Here is a 10,860-nt window from a genome sequence, read left to right on the forward strand (position 1 = left end):
TCTTTTTCCTTTTATTTACCCATGTTTTTAGCTTGAATTTACCTTCTTTTGCCTTGAAATGACTATCTTTTACCTTACATTTACCTTTTATTCACCTTTTACTTACTTTCTTTAACCTCCCACCTCTTAATTACCTTGTATTTATTTTTTTATTTATTTTATTTACTCATGTTTTTACCTAAAATTGACTTTCTTTTATCTTGAAATTACTATCTTTTACCTTAAAGTTCTATTTACCTTCTATATGACTCTGAGGCGTTCAGATGCAACATTGGCTAATGTTAGTAATGCTGCCTGAGGCTGAGCCAATCAGTGGCCACGATACTAAACAGCACATTTTGATTGTTTTGGTCTGGTCTGGTGGTCAATACTACTGTTGTTTTGGTATATTTACTTCCTTTAGACCAGGGGTCGGGAACTTTTTTGGCTGAGAGAGCCATGAAAGCCAAATATTTCAAAATGTATTTCCGTGAGAGCCATATCATATTTTTTAACACTGAATACAACTAAATGTGTGCATTTTTAAGTAAGACCAACATTTTAGAGTATAATAAGTCTCTTATTCTTTTTAATAACATTGTTATTCTGAAGCTAACCAATAATAAATAAAATGTCATGTCTGTTGATCATGTTTTTGTTTGGCCATGTGCTGTTTGTCCTTTGGACTCTTTAAGTTCCTGTTTTTTTCCACTTCCTTGTCTGGTTTCCTTGGTTACTCATTTTGTCCACCTGTCTCTGATGGATAAAATGCCCGCTAACCTGCTTCCCGAGCACTAATCAGAGGCAGTATTTAAGCTCGTCTTTGCCAGTCAGTCGCCATGTGCTGACTTGTTTCATGCCTTGCCATAGTTTCGTGCTTCATGCCATGCCAAGTAAGTTTTGTTTGATTTATGTTCTTAGTCTGTTTATGCGTTAGCTTTGTTCTTTAGCCAGAGTTGTGCCTCCGCTGTGAGCGATTTTTGTTTGTATATATATTTTTTTTTAGTTAAAATTAAATCATGTTTTTACTTAAATGCGATGTCCCGAGTAACCCCGGTTGTTTGATTGTGACGTGCATCTTAGTTGTAGTTCTTAATTACACATTTGGAGGTGTTGAAATCGCCCTGTATTGCCGCTAATGCTAATCACTAGCATGACAATGACAAAGACAATGTATGTTAGCATCAAGCTAACATTCAAGTCTGACATGAAGTCGCAATTACAGTCCAAGACGTTAGATGGCAGTAGTGTATAGTTTAGGGGGTGCTGGTTCAGTTTTTGCTAAATCTAGTCTTTTGTTGCGCCCTAAAAAGTGTTTGTACTGTAAGAATTGTACTTATTACACACCAGTTGTTTGATTTTGACGTGCATCTTAGTTGTAGATTTTAATTGCACATTTGGAGGTGTTGAAATGGCCCTGAAAGACCGCTAATGCTAATCACTAGCATGTCAATGGCAAAGACAATGTATGTTAGCATCAAGCTAACATTCAAGTCTGACATGAAGTCGCAATTACAGTCCAAGACGTAGACGTTAGATGGCAGTAGTGTATAATTTAAGGGGTGTTGGCTCGTCAGTTCAGTTTTTTCTAAATCTATTCTTTTGTTATGCCCTAAAAAGTGTTAATACTGTAAGAACTGTACTTATTACACACCGCTTGTTTGATTGTGACATGCATTTTAGTTGGGGCGGTATAGCTCGATTGGTAGAGTGGCCGTGCCAGCAACTTGAGGGTTGCAGGTTCGATTCCCGCTTCCGCCATCCTAGTCACTGCCGTTGTGTCCTTGGGCAAGACACTTTACCCACCTGCTCCCAGTGCCACCCACACCGGTTTAAATGTAACTTAGATATTGGATTTCACTATGTAAAAGCGCTTTGAGTCACTAGAAAAAAGCGCTATATAAATACAATTCACTTCACTTCACTTGTAGTTCTTAATTACACATTTGGAGGTGCTGAAATCGCCCTGTAAGATTGCTAATGCTAATCACTAGCATGTCAATGGCAAAGCCAATGCATGTTAGCATCCAGCTAACATTCAAGTCTGACATGAAGTCGCAATTACAGTCCAAGACGTTAGATGGCAGTAGTGTATAGTTTAGGGGGTGCTGGTTCAGTTTTTGCTAAATCTAGTCTTTTGTTGCGCCCTAAAAAGTGTTTGTACTTTAAGAACTGTACTTATTACACACCGCTTGTTTGATTGTGACATGCATTTTAGTTGTAGTTCTTAATTACACATTTGGAGGTGCTGAAATCGCCCTGTAAGATTGCTAATGCTAATCACTAGCATGTCAATGGCAAAGCCAATGCATGTTAGCATCCAGCTAACATTCAAGTCTGACATGAAGTCGCAATTACAGTCCAAGACGTTAGATGGCAGTAGTGTATAGTTTAGGGGGTGCTGGTTCAGTTTTTGCTAAATCTAGTCTTTTGTCTAAAGACTAGATTTGCTAAATCTAGTCTTTTGTCTAAAGCAGGGGTAGGGACCTACCCCTGCTTTAGACATTTATTTGCTTTAAAATGCTACTTTTAGGGCAGAATTAGGTGGAACATGTTTTGTTAGCGACAACACAAAACTATGATATTGTCCATGTATCTTTAATGTATCAAAGTGGCCCCTGCAGGCTTCCGTTTTGATTTCCTCGCTGGAAAAAAGCCTACAACAAACCTATGGAGAGTATTAAACGCACGTCTATTAAGTCGTACTTGATTTGCGGAAACACGCGAGATGTCACCAAAGGGCCGACGCGCCTAAAGAGCGAGCGAGATGCCACTTATAGCTCGTTAATCCCGCAGATTAGCGCCGATTTACAGACTTTCAGACGCGGGGATTGACTTCACGTAACACATGTTCCTTCTTCTCTTCCTACGTAATTAACATGTGAATGTACAGCAGGTGTGTCTTCATGTCCTGATGATCCTGATTGTGGATTATCTTCCTTAATAGACTATTTAAATAACTCACATGTGAATAATGCTGCATGATGGACTGTATTTATATTATTCACAAGTAAAAAAAAAAATACCTAAGTGTTTTGTTCATCTAGGGATGGCTACCGAATCCGGTACTTTTTTTGTACATTACATTCAAAATGGTGTGTAATAAGTACAATTCTTACAGTACAAACACTTTTTAGGGCGCAACAAAAGCCTAGATTTAGCAAAAACTGAACCAGCACCCCCTAAACTATACACTACTGCCATCTAACGTCTTGGACTGTAATTGCGACTTAATGTCAGACTTGAATGTTAGCTGGATGCTAACATACATTGGCTTTGCCATTGTCCTGCTAGTGATTAGCATTAGCGGTGATACAGGGCGATTTCAACACCTCCAAATGTGTAATTAAGAACTACAACTAAGATGCACGTCACAATCAAACAACCAGTGTGTAATAAGTACAGTTCTTACAGTATTAAAACTTTTTAGGGCGCAACAAAAGACTGGATTTAGCAAAAACTGCACTGACGAGCCAACACCCCTTAAATTATACACTACTGCCACCTAACGTCTTGGACTGTAATTGTGACTTCATGTCAGACTTGAATGTTAGCTGGATGCTAACATACATTGGCTTTGCCATTGACATGCTAGTGATTAGCATTAGTGGTCTTACAGGGCCATTTCAACACCTCCAAATGTGCAATTAAAATCTACAACTAAGATGCACGTCAAAATCAAACAACTGGTGTGTAATAAGTACAATTCTTACAGTACAAACACTTTTTAGGGTGCAACAAAAGACTAGATTTAGCAAAAACTGAACCAGCACCCCCTAAACTATACACTACTGCCATCTAACGTCTTGGACTGTAATTGCGACTTCATGTCAGACTTGAATGTTAGCTTGATGCTAACATACATTGGCTTTGCCATTGACATGCTAGTGATTAGGATTAGCGGTCCTACAGGGCGATTTCAACACCTCCAAATGTGTAATTAAGAACTACATCTAAGATGCACGTCAAAATCAAACAACTGGTGCGTAATAAGTACAGTTCTTACAGTACAAACACTGTTTAGGGCGCAACAAAACACTACATTTAGCAAAAACTGAACTGACGAGCCAACACCCCTTAAACTATACACTACTGCCATCTAACGTCTTGGACTGTAATTGCGACTTAATGTCAGACTTGAATGTTAGCTGGATGCTAACATACATTGACTTTGCCATTGACATGCTAGTGTTTAGCATTAGCGGTCTTACAGGGCGATTTCAACACCTCCAAATGTGTAATTAAGAACTACAACTAAGATGCACGTCAAAATCAAACAACTGGTGTGTAATAAGTACAATTCTTACAGTACAAACACTTTTTAGGGTGCAACAAAAGACTAGATTTAGCAAAAACTGAACCAGCACCCCCTAAACTATACACTACTGCCATCTAACGTCTTGGACTGTAATTGCGACTTCATGTCAGACTTGAATGTTAGCTTGATGCTAACATACATTGGCTTTGCCATTGACATGCTAGTGATTAGCATTAGCGGTCCTACAGGGCGATTTCAACACCTCCAAATGTGTAATTAAGAACTACATCTAAGATGCACGTCAAAATCAAACAACTGGTGCGTAATAAGTACAGTTCTTACAGTACAAACACTGTTTAGGGCGCAACAAAACACTACATTTAGCAAAAACTGAACTGACGAGCCAACACCCCTTAAACTATACACTACTGCCATCTAACGTCTTGGACTGTAATTGCGACTTAATGTCAGACTTGAATGTTAGCTGGATGCTAACATACATTGACTTTGCCATTGACATGCTAGTGTTTAGCATTAGCGGTCTTACAGGGCGATTTCAACACCTCCAAATGTGTAATTAAGAACTATAACTAATATGCACGTTACCAAACAAGTGGTGTATAATTACTACAATTCTTACAGTATTAACACTTTTTAGGGCGCAACAAAAGACTAGATTTAGCAAAATCTGAACCAGCACCCCCTAAACTATACACTACTGCCATCTTACGTCTTGGACTGTAATTGCGACTTCATGTCAGACTTGAATGTTAGCTGGATGCTAACATACAGGGGCTTTGCCATTGACATGCTAGTGATTAGCATTAGCGGTTTTACAGGGCGATTTCAACACCTCCAAATGTGCAATTAAAATCTACAACTAAGATGCACGTCAAAATCAAACAACTGGTGTGTAATAAGTACAATTCTTACAGTACAAACACTTTTTAGGGCACAACAAAAGACTAGATTTAGCAAGAACTGAACTGACGAGCCAACACCCCTTATATTATACACTACTGCCATCTAACGTCTTGGACTGTAATTGTGACTTCATGTCAGACTTGAATGTTAGCTGGATGCTAACATACATTGTCTTTGCCATTGACATGCTAGTGATTAGCATTAGCGGTCTTACAGGGCGATTTCAACACCACCAAATGTGTAATTAAGAACTACATCCAAGATGCACGTCAAAATCAAACAACTGGTGTGTAATAAGTACAATTCTTACAGTACAAACACTTTTTAGGGCACAACAAAAGACTAGATTTAGCAAGAACTGAACTGACGAGCCAACACCCCTTATATTATACACTACTGCCATCTAACGTCTTGGACTGTAATTGTGACTTCATGTCAGACTTGAATGTTAGCTGGATGCTAACATACATTGTCTTTGCCATTGACATGCTAGTGATTAGCATTAACGGTCTTACAGGGCGATTTCAACACCTCCAAATGTGCAATTAAAATCTACAACCAAGATGCACGTCACAATCAAACAACTGGTGTGTAATAAGTACAGTTCTTACAGTACAAACACTTTTAGGGCGCAACAAAACACTAAATTTAGCAAAAACTGAACTGGCGAGCCAACACCCCCTATATTATACACTACTGCTATCTAGTGTCTTGGACTGTAATTGTGACTTAATGTCAGACTTGAATGTTAGCTTGATGCTAACATACATTGTCTTTGCCATTGACATGCTAGTGATTAGCATTAGCGGTCTTACAGGGCGATTTCAACACCACCAAATGTGTAATTAAGAACTACATCCAAGATGCACGTCAAAATCAAACAACTGGTGCGTAATAAGTACAGTTCTTACAGTACAAACACTGTTTAGGGCGCAACAAAACACTACATTTAGCAAAAACTGAACTGACGAGCCAACACCCCTTAAACTATACACTACTGCCATCTAACGTCTTGGACTGTAATTGCGACTTAATGTCAGACTTGAATGTTAGCTGGATGCTAACATACATTGGGTTTGCCATTGACATGCTAGTGATTAGCATTAGCGGTCTTACAGAGTGATCTCAACACCTCCAAATGTGTAATTAAAAACTACAACTAATATGCATGTCACAATCAAACAAGCGGTGTGTAATAAGTATAATTCTTACAGTATTAACACGTTTTAGGGCGAAACAAAAGACTAGATTTAGCAAAAAGTGTATTAGTGTATTAAGAGACCTTTCACCACAGTAGGTGTGGTGAAATTTGTCCTCTGCATTTGACCCATCCCCTTGTTCACCCTCTGGGAGGTGAGGGGAGCAGTGAGCAGCAGCAGTGGTGATTTAACCCCCAATTCCAACCCTTGATGCTGAGTGCCAATGGGTCCCATTTTTATAGTCTTTGGTATGACTCAGCCAGGGTTTGAACTCACAACCTACCGATCTGAGGGCGGACACTCTAACCACTAGGCCACAGAGTAAGTACTGGTTAATAAAGAGGTGGTGAAGTACAATATGGAGGTTTTCCGGCTTCAAAAACTGACAATAAAGGTGACGCTCTAAACATGGAGGCACCGTGTTGCAAGTACTGTTTTACACCTTTCCTGCTGGTCGGCTCCAAAAAGGGTATGTAAATTATCAAACAACTTTCCGTTCTCTGAGTTACCAATGAACAGACAAGAGGCTCACTTTGAAAATTTCTTCGTGTACGATGGGAGGAGACGGGAGGGCGGTTATCTATTGTGATCCAGGTCTTGCCCAAGCTAAATCCAGGACCAGCCCAAGCCCGAGGCATTGATTGTATAATTGAAACTTTTATTAGTAGATTGCACAGTACATATTCCGTACAATTGACCACTAAATGGTAACACCCGAATAAGTTTTTCAACTTGTTTAAATCGGAGTCCACGTTAATCAATTCATAGTAATCTTTTGCCATCCAATCTGGCATCTTTTTCTTTTGTGTTAATGTGACCGATAACAATGTTTACATATCCCCATTCCTTTAGAAACAGCTGTTGTCATGTAAACAGGGAAAGTCCAAATAAAAAGAGGTTGCGTACAATCTTTCGCCGGAGCGTGCTGGAAACTCTGCAAGAGTACAGACCAGACGTTTCTCCTCAATTGAGCCAAATTGAATTCTGTCTCTGTTTGATTCCTTGCTTCTTGTCTTGTTTAATAGATGTCATCGATGTTTGAACCTGGCAGGAGACCTTTCACTTCACAACGGCTCTTTGGTCGGAATGACGAGGCCGTCGATTAGTTACAACCTAGTCACTTTATTTATTATTTTCCAAGGGCACAACCGGATATCCACCATACTGTTGACACTCCTGCACATGCTGGCGCTATCACTCACTCACTCACCCCACACACTGCCATTCTTAAAGGGACTGTAGTGGAAAATTTCTGTCCTAGGGTTACCTCTAAACTGAATTAATTTGGAGACACACGACATAAGAGGTCAAGTCACCCTGACCAAGTTGGTGGGGTGACATTTGAGCATTGGACAGTTATATAAGTTGTTATGCTACAAATCAGGCCATCATGGAGCGTATAAATAAGAAGGGAAGACCAAGCCTGATGTGCGCTCTTATTAGTTCCTTTCACAAAGGTGCACCATCTTTCGTCACATGACACATTGTCTGTGTAAACATATTGATTCAATCCAACTTTGTACTATCTGATTGTGAGTAATTGTTCCTGTTCAAGATTCAACATTTCTACCACATAAAATTGGCATCACGAACAGGATGAGACCCCCGATTAAATCCCCGACATTTCTACCACAGGACACATACGCTACTCTCACAACAGCTGCTTTAAAACACGCCTCGAGAAATATGTCGATTCGTATTACCACCTTTGCTTTAAACTTGGGTAAATATTTAAATAATGAACATTCAAATCTGCACAAGGAGTTGTGAAAAGTGATAAGTTATAATGTAGTTCTTACAGCTGTGTTTTACAACATTTTACGGTAAATTGAAAAACAATATCACTGTTTTTTGGGGGGTGGTTTACGGAAAAAGCTGGCAGCTTAGTTGCCAGACCTTTTTTTGTTGAATTGACATTGTTTTTTACAACATTATACTGTACAAATTTTTTTTTTTTTTATTCTGGCAACTTAGCTGCCAGTTTTTCTACCGTAAAAACAAATGTATGGTTTTTCCTTTTACAGGAATGCACCGTTAAAAACCCTGCGATGAGGTCGCGACTTGTCCAGAGTGTACCCCGCCTTCCGCCCGAATGCAGCTGAGTTAAGCTCCAGCACCCCCCGCCTAGTAGTTAGAGTGTCCGCCTTGAGATCGGTAGGTTGTGAGTCCAAACCCCAGCCAAGACTATAAAAATGGGACCCGTTAACTCCCTGCTTGGCACTCAGCATCAAGGGTTGGAATTGGGGGTTAAATCACAAAAAATTCTTCCCGGGCGCGGCCACCGCTGCTGCTCACTGCTGCCCTCACCTCCCAGGGGGTGATCAAGGGTGATGGGTCTAATGCAGAGAATAATTTTGCCACACCGAGCGTGTGTGTGACAATCATTGGTACTTTAACTTTAAAGGCTTAGTGGCCACATGCGTGGACAGCACCTTTTAGCTCTTATTTCCAAAATTGTGTACACAACTGAATTGGGGTCTTATGGCCACTTATGTGGACACTTATACTGCCATCTGGGGGTGTCAGAAGAGTATAGCATACAATGGAATTTGGGGGGAAAAAAGTGTAAAATAAGAATCAACATGTCACTAAACATGAAGTACACGTTTGTGTACTTATGGACTAAGTCAGGGGTGTCCAAACTTTTTCCTCTGAGGGCCACACACTGAAAAATCAAAGCAAGCGGGGGACATTTTGATATTTTTTATTTAAAAAACCCAATACAATAAATTTATAAAAAAATATAAATTTAGGCCTCCACTCAGGCTCACAAAGGGTTTTGGTCAAAAAAATATTTAAAATGTCATCATTTAGTATTATTATTATTATTATTCAAGTTTTAAATCTCTTGATCAACATTAGGTCTATCTGCCAATATAAAATTGTTAAATTTTTAAGTCGCATGCCCTTTTTGTCAAAGAAAACCCTGTTTTTTTATGAAAAAAACCCCACAAAACATGCATTATTTTCACCCAATAACATTTTGAAGTGGAATATTTTAGATGACATAATAATTGGAGCCTTAAAAATGTCAATACCTCATAACATTGATTAAAAGGACACTACTATTTTTTGAGCAATGACACTTAAAAAAAAAAGTCCCACTAAAATGATTGGGGATCCAAAAGACTAATGCTCAGTGAAGTTTTTAAAAATAAATTGTAATATTTTTTTTTTTACTTTAAACACAATAGTCTCAAGATCAACTTCAGATCCATCCGTCAATTATAAGTTTTTTTGTTGTTTGTTTGTTCGTTTTAGGCCCTTTGCTTTTTAAATGGCAAACACAAAATATGCAACATTTTCCCCAAAAAATATCCTAAAGTGGAATATTTAATGTGATGCAATTGGAGCCTTGAATAGGTCAATAATTCATAATGACATTAATTTTGATTCCGTCAAACTTGGACTTGGATTTGTATTGTTTCCTCGACGCAGAGGGAATTTGGAACGAGCCAGGCGTGAATTAAGATACATGTTTAATGTATTAATAAACAAACAAACTACAAAAAGGCAAACAAAGGGCGCTCACAATGAGGTACAAACACTTGGCTATGGAAAAAACAAAAGACTAGCATAAATGCTGCAAACTACAAACATGAAAAGAAAACACTTGCACTGTGGCATGAAAAAACTAAACTAGCACAATGGCATGACTATAGACAAGAAACAAAAACTTACGTGGCACGAGCGGAAGGGAAACTAGGAATGGCATGGACGAAGACGGAACACGAATGGCTTAAATAATGACTATGATGATGATTACTAACAGGTGTGAGGCTGAGGACAGGGGCGTGATTTGGAGACAAGGTGGAAACTAATGAGTAGCCATGGTGACAAAGAAAACAAGGAAGTGCAAAACAGGAAACGAGTGTCCAAAAAACAAACATAACATGACCAAAACAAAACATGATCCAAAGGCGTGACAGATTCATTATTTTTTTTATTTTAAGAAAGAAACAACCTGCATGGCAGCTTTGTATTATTAGAGTAAAGATTACAACATGTTCTTGTTACATTTCACCTGTTTGCTCTTTTATACCACTTTTTATGTTTTAAAAAAAATTTTAATCGTATTTTTAAAATGTGCCATGGGGCCGTTAAAAAAAATTACCTGCGGGCCGCACTCTGGTCACTCCTGCACTAAGTACATCATATCAAAAGATGATTCTCAGTTTTTATTCTAATTAGGGTCCAGTAAGCCCAAATAGCAAAGAGAAATACAAAAAAGCATGTAAACAAACAGCTTTGATTACTTTTCAGACTTTTGTCCACCTCTTTTTGCATGTTAATATTCCATCCTATTTCTCTCCAGGCTCTGTACAGTAATCTTGTTTATGAAATAATTTGGCACATTTGCTGTCCACGACGAATCTGCCGACACGAACAAAAAGTTGAGTTGACATTGGAGTTTGTGTCGTCGTAATTTCCGTCGCCGCTGTTTCTGAGTTTGTCCTTTAGTTTTTCGTGCGTCCGTGACATTACGAAAGCCCTTCCTCC

At 38.8% G+C, this 10,860-nt stretch overlaps 2 protein-coding genes across 4 annotated transcripts in view; one reads left to right on the plus strand and one right to left on the minus strand.

Annotated features, from left to right (window-relative positions):
- Positions 1-10,860, minus strand: part of unc119a (unc-119 homolog a (C. elegans)) — a 48,992-nt gene that overhangs the window by 23,992 nt on the left and 14,140 nt on the right. The gene's annotated exons all lie outside the window — the stretch shown is intronic.
- cryba1a (crystallin, beta A1a) overlaps positions 1-10,860 on the plus strand; it is a 63,610-nt gene that overhangs the window by 544 nt on the left and 52,206 nt on the right. The gene's annotated exons all lie outside the window — the stretch shown is intronic.

Source organism: Nerophis ophidion, linkage group LG13 (assembly GCF_033978795.1).
Source record: "Nerophis ophidion isolate RoL-2023_Sa linkage group LG13, RoL_Noph_v1.0, whole genome shotgun sequence".
Taxonomy (NCBI): Eukaryota; Metazoa; Chordata; class Actinopteri; order Syngnathiformes; family Syngnathidae; genus Nerophis; species Nerophis ophidion.